The sequence below is a fragment of the Aotus nancymaae genome, unplaced genomic scaffold (assembly GCF_030222135.1).
Source record: "Aotus nancymaae isolate 86718 unplaced genomic scaffold, 86718_ANA_hifiasm-v0.15.2.pri h1tg000008l, whole genome shotgun sequence".
Taxonomy (NCBI): Eukaryota; Metazoa; Chordata; class Mammalia; order Primates; family Aotidae; genus Aotus; species Aotus nancymaae.
In genome coordinates this window covers 34404960-34415434 of record NW_026988419.1, presented here as the reverse complement: position 1 = coordinate 34415434, position 10475 = coordinate 34404960, and the positions used below count along the sequence as shown (strand labels likewise).

Below are 10475 nucleotides of genomic sequence, written 5' to 3'. Positions count from 1 at the left end.
TGAATGATTGCATCCTCCTCTTTAAACTGTTTTGGTTTTTAATAGAAAAAACTTCAATTTTGCCACATTTTTCCCCATTTTAATTGTTAGTTTGAGCTCCTTCTTTCACATCCTCTATTTGACGAATTAGTATCGACGTCTTGCAAAGTCTGACGATTTTTTTTAAATTTTTTCTTCTTTTTTATATACAAGTCAAGTCTTCTGGGTTTTTTTATTGGTAGTTTTCTATTGTTCTATTTTAGTACAGACTATGTATGTTATTTTAATTTTTACCAAATATATATATGTATGTATGTGTGTGTGTGTATATATATATATATCATGTTACAGCTCTTTTAAAATTTGTTTAGCAGGCTTTCCAATTTTTGCCAGAAAGCCCCCTAAAAAATAAAAAATAAAGAAATAAAGAAAAAAATACACATAAATATATTTAAAGATCAGAAGAAATATGTAAATCCTTCTTTTCAGCATATATTGTAAATATTTGGCAGACCATATCGCATTTGAAATTCTTACATGAATTCAATAGCTATTGACCATTATAAACCCAGGGAAATCATATTGTTCTATGTGGTTGGTTGTTAGAAAGAACCTAAGGAGAGCTTTAACTAAGAGGCCAGGGACATAACTATGCATTTGTCTATTTAACCTTGATTCAAGCAATAAGAGCATTGTGAACATTTCTATGGAAGCTCAACCACCCAATATAAAGCCTAGTAAGATAATAATAAAAATCCTCATCCACCTCCTTAGGCCTCTTAACACCTGCCACCCAGTGAAGATTCCTGTGGTACTCGACTCCCAACTCCCTCCTCACACACTTATTGTTATTTATGATGAGGTCCGCGAATCACTCTAAAGATGCTGTCCACCCTTTAATATCCTGCACAATCCTAAATTGTGCACAGCTGAGCCATCAGCAGCTAAGGAAGAGGTTCAAAGAATAGCTATTCACGGTATAGCCACAAGATACAACATGGAGACCAAAGGGCATCAAAAGAAAGACTCAAAGAGCAGAATGTTGGAGTGAGGCAGAGGCTTTTGAGAGAAAAGGAAACTTTGAGATGGCAGTTTTACCAGGCATTGAGACAAGTGACCCTGTTTACCTACACAGGATGGCTTACTTTAATTAGTGGTCTCAGCAGGAAGAATTTGTGATGCTAAGGACATCACAAAGGGCAGGTAATATTCTGATACATGTCTTAAGCACTCTGAAATCCTTGAAGTATCCATCTAGAGAAACAACTTTTTTTTTAATAAAAGGAGAAAGAAAGAAAATCCTGTTAGTTTATCAGACTGACTTTCTAGCTGCCTGAGTTCACCCAGATGCAGTTTAAGTATATGTAGAATGTATTTTGTCACATCTAGTTTGCTTCTACTTTTAATTCCATGCAATATTGAATATCTGAGGAACACAAAGTAGTTGTTTAATGATAATGGTATCGGAATTACACTCTTTCTTCAAAATATGTACGTGCCCAGTCAAAGCCTGAATATAAGTTAAGCATATGCCTAAATTTGTATGACTTTACATGCAGTCCACTAAATATATAACTAATAATTTTAGTGACAAAAATAGAAATCTCTTTCATTTTTATCACATTTTACAGTTTACAAAGCACTTTGAGTAGATGGTGAGTTTCACTTATGAAACAATATTTGAAGGAATTTCACAAAATTTTACAATGATTACATCTTATTAGAAAAACACATGCTTCTTACAGAAATAACTTGGAAAAATTTAAAGATAATTAAAAGCACTTTAACATCCCGTACACACACACTCACACACACTCACTCACACATACACACACACACACACACACACACACACACACACAGAAACCTATATAAATGTTTGCTAAATTTCTTTTCAGGTATATCCTCTATAACTTATTTATACCCTACTTTATTCCAGAAAGGATTTAAAGTGGTTTACAATGAAATACAGTTACAGCAAAATAAACAAAAACCCTTGAGAATTTAAAAGAAAATAACAAGGATAGAAAAGGAGACTAAAATAAAACTAATTTTTTGAAAATCAAAAGGCAGACGATTACAATGTTCATACCTGCCACCAGCCTATCATGCTTTTAGCAATTAACGCAAAGCAGTAAGATTGCTCAATTACACAATTTACTTAAGTGGCCATTGGGGAAGGGCGACAAAGAAACAAATTTCTCAAACAAAGCACAGCTCTTCCTTATGTTCCTTATATTTTTTCAGACAGTCTTTATAAAAATGCAGTGAAGGACATCTACCAATCTTATGGTAGATTTGACCATGAGATTCAAAAAACTGTTTCTTACAGAGCCCTCCAATATAGGATAATAAGATTCTTCCGTTATGTCTATTCCACACATACACACACAAGCTATATTTATAGTCATGTACCACATAAGATGTTTGGTCAATGACAGACTGCATATATGATGATGGTCCCATAAGATTATAATATTTTTACTGTAGTTTTTCTATGTTTAGATACACAAATACTTACCACTGTGTTATATTTGCCTACAGTATTTAGCACAGTCCCATGCTGTACAAGATTGTAGCTGAGGGACAACAGGCTACATCATATAGCCTAGATGTGTAGTAGGCTACACCACCTAAGGTTGTGAAAGTACACTGTGATGTTCACACAATGATCAAATCTCATAATGATGCATTTCTCAGAATGTTTCCCATTCACTAAGCAATGCGTGACTCTTACACATGTATCTTTGATTATTAAGTAAAGTATATAAGATATACGTATATAAAGGCATACACACACACTTTGATTACTTAATAATCAATTATATCGGGCATTTATACTCTAGTTTTTCACTGTTTTAACACTGGGATAAATGCCTTTACATATAACTATATCTCTGCTTCTTTAGGAATAATTTCTAGAAGCGGAAATGGTAACTAAAAGGTATGAATATGTCTAAGTCTCTTCCCATATTCTGTCAAAATACTAGCCAAGAAATACTGATACCAATGTATGCTTCCATCAATAGCCTATGAGAGTATTCAATCTGATAGTCTTAATATTACCAGTTTTTAAAATTCCTGCCAAAATAAAAGAAAAAAGAAGCAGCAGAAGAAATAGTTTGTGGTTCTTTTTGGCATATGTTAAAATATAGAGAATAAATCGTATTTATAAAGTATGGCGTGGTGTTTTTGGTTTGGTTGGTTGGTTTGATTTTTCTAGACTATCAGCTTTGTGAAGGCAAATATCATACTTCACAGAGCCTAGAACAAGGCCTGGTACATAAATGACAGGTAAAACTATTCACTGCATGAATAAATGATTATATGTTTATTTACATCAGCTTTTGTGTATTAACATTTTGGCTCTGCCTTGAAATGACGAAGATTTTTGTCCTTGACCAAACTCTAGCCAGATTCCTCTGAACCCTCTTTCAACTAGGGCCAGGCCTTAACCTTGGGCATATAGAATCTACAGACTCTCAACACAAATTATTTCATCCATACTTTTGCCCCAACATTAAAGACTTAAGCAAACACGGGTATGGTTTCTAAGAGCTCCAGGATGTATCCCTAGATGACCCTAGTCCTCCTTTAAAGTGCCTGCCCCCTTTAAAGAACATAAAATTTACTGCTTGTTCTAGCCAATACTCAAATATAGCAGCCTTTCTTAGAGTATTTACTCAAAAGGGCTTGAAATTGTAAATCTTTCCTCTATTGCTGTGAGATGTATGCTAATCTATTATTCTAGAGTGCCTTTCTCAAAGACCTAAAAGTCAGTCCTTTAAAATGTAGAAGGATAGGAGCTCTGTTTCACAGGCTCTAAGGGAGAATAGAATCCTAATTAAGTAATTCCAGGTAGCAGATGTAGCTGGCCTCATCAACCTCTATACTAACCAATCCTTTTGAATTTCTCACTTCTCTGACTCTACTGAGCCCCTGCTTATCCTCCTCCTTCCCATTCCCTCATTTTTCTGTTAAAACACCCAGTTACCTTCACACAAATAAAAGTTGAGTTCAGTTTACTATAGACCTTCTTCCCTAATGCAATTGTATATTACTGATTAAGATCTCTCCCTACCACTTTAACTAGCATCCATCTTTCTTTTATTTTTGATAGAAACTCATTCTTGTCCTCTCTATCATTTCAGGGATTATTGGTGAACCAAATGTTCTAACAAAACTAATTATATCTTTGCAGATAATTTAATAACAAGAATGCCAATCAACTGGCGTTTGTATATATGTGCTTAGATTTTTTTTTCTTACATCCCACTGGAAGCTTTAGGCTTATATGGTTATAATTTGAATAACCTGTTAAATAACTGTCTCCAAATATAAAATCCCATGGGCCATTAAAAGCTGTAACATCTTTTAGCATGTGCCTAAAACTTTACTATCAGTCTCATAGTTTGTGCCATAAATATATTATCTATTCCAATTGAAAAAGTATCAGACCTTCTGTCAATCTTTGACAGAAGGTTTTCTATTAATGGTCATTGTCTTGTACATCTGTCTCTGTGTTTCAGAAGTTCACAGGTAAATAGTAACAATGGCTACCATTAGAGGGTACTGGCAGAGTATCAGGCTTATATAAGATGCTCCAATGCACATCCCCTCAAAACTTAACAATAGCACAATAAAATTGATACTTCTAAAGATGAGAAAACTGAGGCTCAAAGAGGTTAAACAAATTGCCAAAGATCACAGAGCCCGTAAATAATGAAGCCATGATTTGAACCATCAACTGTTTGACTGCAAAGTCTGTGTTCTTTCCACGATGCTTCACAACCTAGACAGAGTCACACATAGATTTTTGGCTCCTTTATATTTCTCATCTTTGATAACTAACATGCAGTCAAAACAAAGTGAATGAGGGGGGAAATTATACTCAGAATAAACATTGTAATTATAAAAGAAATTAAAAGGAAAAGAAGAAAACAGTCAAGCTGTGGCAAAGCAAACTCCAAAGCAACCAAGAGGCTTATAAACCTCTAGTTTTCTTTAAAGGAGCTATATTTCCTCCCTCTAAAAACTCTGGCTTTGGAATGAAGGTGACATACTGTGGGAAGACCAAGGAAATTAAACTTTTTTCATCTTATTGATTCCTATTTCTTTCATTCCATCTGTTTCCTTGGCATGGTGAAGGGGGTGACGATCGACGCAGAGTAAGCCGGCTCTGTCAGTCAGAAGATAGGAGCTGACAAACCAGACACGGGCTTGGGAAGGCCTTCCATGAGGGAAAGAATCTGTGCCAGATGACAGGACTCACAGAGAGTCTGACAAAATGTTGCAGACAATCAGGAAGCGTCTGATCCAGATTTCATAGATAATAAGCAGGCTCTTTCCTGTGTGCGTGCACATAGATTTGAGTATTTCTGATCAAGTGCCCCATTTTTACACAGAACAGGAAGTACATCACAGAAAAATACCAAATGAAAGAGGACAAGAAGGAAGGTATAAAAAAGGAAAAACAAACAACTAAACTGGTAACGCAGAAAACTTGAGTATATAATATGATGACGTTAAAAAATGCTTTAGAAGTTAATAATTCTAATACTTATCACCAGGGTGCAAATACATTGGAATTTCACAAAAACAAGTTGCTATAGGTTAGAGCCTTCTTAAAAAGCATACAGCACTCAGTTGCTCTTCTATCATACAAAGCATATTTTGTGATTTCCAACATTTACGTCATATCCAACATAAACTCTAAAATCACCATTAAAAATGCTGCTTGCATAAGAAAGAATCTGAAGTGGATCACTAGACAGTCTTGTGATTAAACTCTAATAAGGATATAAATTCTATGTGTCATTAAGAGCTTCATGCAGGAAAGGCTTCTACTCTGGCAGAGAAAAGACTAAAATGAAAGGAAGCTCATTTTGTTGGGAGCCAAAAGACCCATATATGGTGAGGCTGGAAAATGAATCAGTTTTACCATTTTATTGGCCCCACCACCAAGTTAAGCTACTATCATCGACAAAAGGCATAATGTTATCTGTTTGCTTGCTCTCTCCTGGACTGGAAAGCTTCCATCAAAACAGACAAGAAATGTCAAAAATTGTACGGGGCTGATTTATAAACCTCACATGGGAACACTTTGGTTGCAAAATTCTCCTGAACACTATTATGTGCTGAATTGTGTCTCTCAAAAAAAGATACTAGAGTCCTAACTCCAAGTACTTCAGAATGTGACCTTATTTGGAGATAGGGCTCTTACAGAGGTCATAAAGTTAAAATGAGATCATTAGGGTGGGCCCTAATCCAATGGTGTTCTTATAAAAAGGGACATTTGGACACAGAGAGAGGTATACCCATAGAGGAAATTCCCTGTGAAAAAACACAAGGAGAACATAGCCATCTACAAGCCAAGGAGTGGGGCCTAGAACAGATCCTTCCCTCACAATCCTCAGAAGGAACCAACCCCACCAACACCTTAATTTCAGACTTCTGGCCTCCAAAACTAGGAGACAATAAATTTCTATTGCTTAAGCCACCCAGTTTATCATCCTTTGTTAGAGCAGTGCTAGCAAATTCATACAGATTTGGTATCAGGAAACGATGCATTGCTGTAACAAATACCAAAAAATGTGAAAGTGGCTTTGGAATCGGTAATGGGTAGAAGCTGGAAGGTTTTGAGGTACATGATAGGAAAAGCCTATATTGCCTTAAAGGAGAATGTTGCTGGAAATATGAATGTTACCGGTGCTTTTTGGTGAGGCCTCAGACAGAAATGAATACATTACTGGAAACTAGAGCAAAGGTGATCCCTCTCATAAAGTGATACAGAGCTTGACCAAATTGTGTTCCGTTGATTAGAAGAGAGAAGTCGTAAGCTATGAACTTTGATATTTCATTGAGGAGATTTCTAAGCAAAGTGTTGAAGGTGCAGCATGGGGTCTCCTCGCTGCTTATAGTATAATACAAGAGGGGAGACATAAATTGAAGCAGCAAAAAGGAACTAGAAGTTGAGGATCTGGAAATGCCCAGCCTACTCATATTGAAAGGGTATATTCTGGAGAAAACTCCGAGGGTATGGCTGAACCACCCTTTGCTAAAGACATTAGGCATGTGACTTGTAGACCCAATCAACCATCTCAGCAGAAACAGTGCCAGCTTGGACTGAAGGGTACAGAGACAAGACAAGACAAAGGGAGGCTGTCTGACTTCAGGAATTCTGCAGGCAGGAAACAGTCCAATAGAGCTATTTGGCTATGCACATGTGTTAACCCCCAAAAGGGTGACTCCAAAGACAGCTGGAGGAGGTTGGTGGAGCTTCCATTGCTATCACTGGCCCAGAGGGTGGGGACACCTTCTTTATTTAACATGACAAAACTAGCCTCATTGTCATTCTTGGCACCCACTTTTGACTCCCCTGCTTCTATGGCCTCACTTCTAGTAACCCAAGTTTAAAACTTGTCATCAGTGACGCCTTTCCTTTTATTCATATTCAATTAGGCACCTGCTCCTATCGACTCTTCTATTCTTCACAGACATTTATATCACTGAAGATTGTACTTTCAGTAATAAAAAGCATTCTTAACTAGTTTTATGACATCGTGGTAAGAACTTTATGCAGTTTATGGTTTTTAATCCTCATAACAGTGCAATGCGATAGGTATGCTATTAATATTCATTTCACAGATAGGAAAACTGAAGCTCAAAGAGATACCAAATCACTATATTTGCCCAAATCACATAGTCATGAAGCATCAGAGATGGGACTTGAACCAGACTGAACTGTCTCTTCTCCTCCTGACCTATATTTTAAAAATCTCATCTAAAAAATATCTAAGTGTAAGTTATACCTTAGCTCAAAATTTCTGACTTCTCATTGCCTGTAGCCAAAATACCTTAGTCTGACATCTCACAGTATCTTTACTCATCGTGCCACCTGTCAAAATCTTGCCCATCCTAAATGCCCAGTCTCATTGTAAAAAATTATCTTTCAAAGTTTTATCTGAACATAGGAAAATTTTACTTAGAAAAATAGTCTCTCTCCTTGAAAGTTGCTATGGCTTGAATGTTTGTCTGCTCCAAAACTCATGTTAAAATTTAATCCCAATGTGGCAGTATTGATGGGGGGTGTGTTATAAGAGGTGATTGGGTCATGAAGGTTCTGTCCTCATGAAGAATTAATCCATTCATGGATTAATAGATTAATGAGTTATCGTCGGAGGGGAACCGGTGGCTTTACAAGAAGAGGAAGAAAGATCTGAGCTAGCACATTAGCAAGCTCAGCTCTCTCACCATGTCCTGCATCTCCTCAGGACTCCGTAGAAAGTCTCCACCAGCAAGAAGGCTCTGACCAGATGTGGCCCCTCAACCTTGGACTTCTCAGCCTTCATAATTTTGTAAAAAAAAAAAAACAGTTTCTTTATAAATTACCTAGTTTCTGATATTCTAAGCAACAGAAAACAGACACACACAAGTCTATGATGTGTAATATTCATTCATATCAACTTTGGAATTAATATGTCAACCACTTTGAGACTGAAATCAGCATCTTCTTTCAAAACTCCCTCTCCCAGTATTCTCTGTCCACCTGCCAATCATTCACCCACTCTTGAAATCCTGTCTTTGACTCCTGCTCCTTTTCACGTGTTATCTGCTACTAAGTCCTATTGTTTGTTCTGCCACTGAAGGGCTCTCAATCTATCCCTTCTCCATTGTCATTATCTCCATCCTTATTTATGCTCTCCGGACTTGAAAGCATAATACAGCTTAAGAGAACTACCACTAGATTAAATGTCCTCCACAAAATAAGCAGAGATTGACAGGACAGAGGGACTCGGGGAAGAGGAAAGAGACACAGGAGAGAAATTGCCACATCCTCCATGAGAGACCTAGGCCTAAAAGGAAGTGAAGAAAGAGAGAATAAAATCCACATCAAATCGGGTGGACGGATGGGGAAGAGAGGTGGTGATGGGAAGTGCTAACAGCTCGAAGATGAGGGAATCAAGAAAAGGAGAAACCAGGTAGAAAAAAGATGGTTGGTGTTATGAATCTGATTCCTTTAATTTACCTTTGGAAGACATGGCCTTATTTTAAAAATTACACTCTGACTGTTACATACTGTGCTTCTTTGACAGAGCTGTTCTCTAAACCAAGGGGAATAGTCTTTTCTAGCCCTGCATTCTCTATAGCTCAGCTCTCAATTGTCTACTAAAGCTACCTCTTGCTTGGCATGTGAGGCTCTGAACCAACAGCCCCAACCCACTCTTCCTCAGCCAGCCTTTCCCACCCATGACAGTGCACCCACAACAGCTTCCTCCTCCACATGGGTCTTTACCTGTGCTCTCCTCCCTCAGAAACTTCCAGCCTCCATCCCTGCCTCTCAAAATCCTCTCCATCTGATAGGGTTTGGATGTTTCATTTCCCCCAACTCTCATGTTAAAATGTGATCCCAGTGTTGGAGCTGGGGCTCAGTAAGAGGTGTTAGGGTCATGGGGGTAGATCCCTCACAAATGGCTCAGTGCCATCCCTGCAGTAGTGCATGATAATGAGTACATGAGAGATCTGTGTGTTTTAAAGATTCTGGGACCTTCTCCCTCCCTCTCTCTCCCTCTCTTCCTATGTGACATGCCTGCTTTCCCTTCTCCTTCTACCATCATTGGAATCTCCCTGAGATCATCGCCTGAAGCAGATGCCAACACCATGCTTCTTGCACAGCCTATAGAACTGTGAGACAAAATAAACCTCTTTCCTTTATAAATTACCCAATCTCAGGCATTTCTTTATAACAACACAAGCGGACTAACGCACTATCCCTCAGGGTGTAAGGAAAAGGCTACTTCCGTGACTTCCTCATCTGGAATTGCTCTTGTTCCCTCCTTTGTGCACAAACAATGCTTTGTGTTTTGTCTTTTTAGCCCTGTTTCTTTTCTAATTCTGCTTGTCTTGAATTGGAATATTAGCCTATCTTCGTTCCACAATAGAATACACACAGGCTTAAAGGTAAGGACCACGACTTGTTTATCTTGATGCACATAACCGAGTATCTTACACAAAGTAGGTACCCCACACATATTTGCCAACCGAAGTGGCATTTTATCCCAATGGCTTTTTTATTTTTCTCCTATTAAGCAAGGAGGTAGGTTGTCCACAAGTGTTTTGTGTGGGAAAATTTCTCATGGAAAATTTTAGCCTCTTTGTTATAGATGAAGCATCAATTAAAAAGCACAAAGTGACACAGTCCGAACCTAGAATATATCCTGGGGCCCAGACCAAAGAAAGAGACAAATTTAAAGTTGTACAAACCAACAGTGGGAGGACCATCTATACTTAGTGACTAGTCTGTCAGAGTGAAAAACCTCAAGTGGGTTGTAAATATAGGGTTGATTCTTTGGGGGATTTTTCTTCTATTTGCTGATTCAGCTCCTACAATCAAGAGATTTTGTTGTTATTCAATTTTACTTAAGGCAGACTAAATCAACTGATTTCATGTTTATTCCTGATTTTTGTTTTTCTTACCTTGACTAAACTCTGTATTT

General features: G+C 37.6%; 1 non-coding gene across 1 annotated transcript; it reads left to right on the top strand.

Annotated features, from left to right (window-relative positions):
- Positions 1–319: 319 nt before the first annotated feature.
- Positions 320–381, top strand: LOC135273724 (U7 small nuclear RNA). Its single transcript, XR_010341535.1, has one exon. It is a non-coding gene; the product is annotated as a U7 small nuclear RNA (small nuclear RNA).
- The last annotated feature ends 10094 nt before the right edge of the window (positions 382–10475 follow it).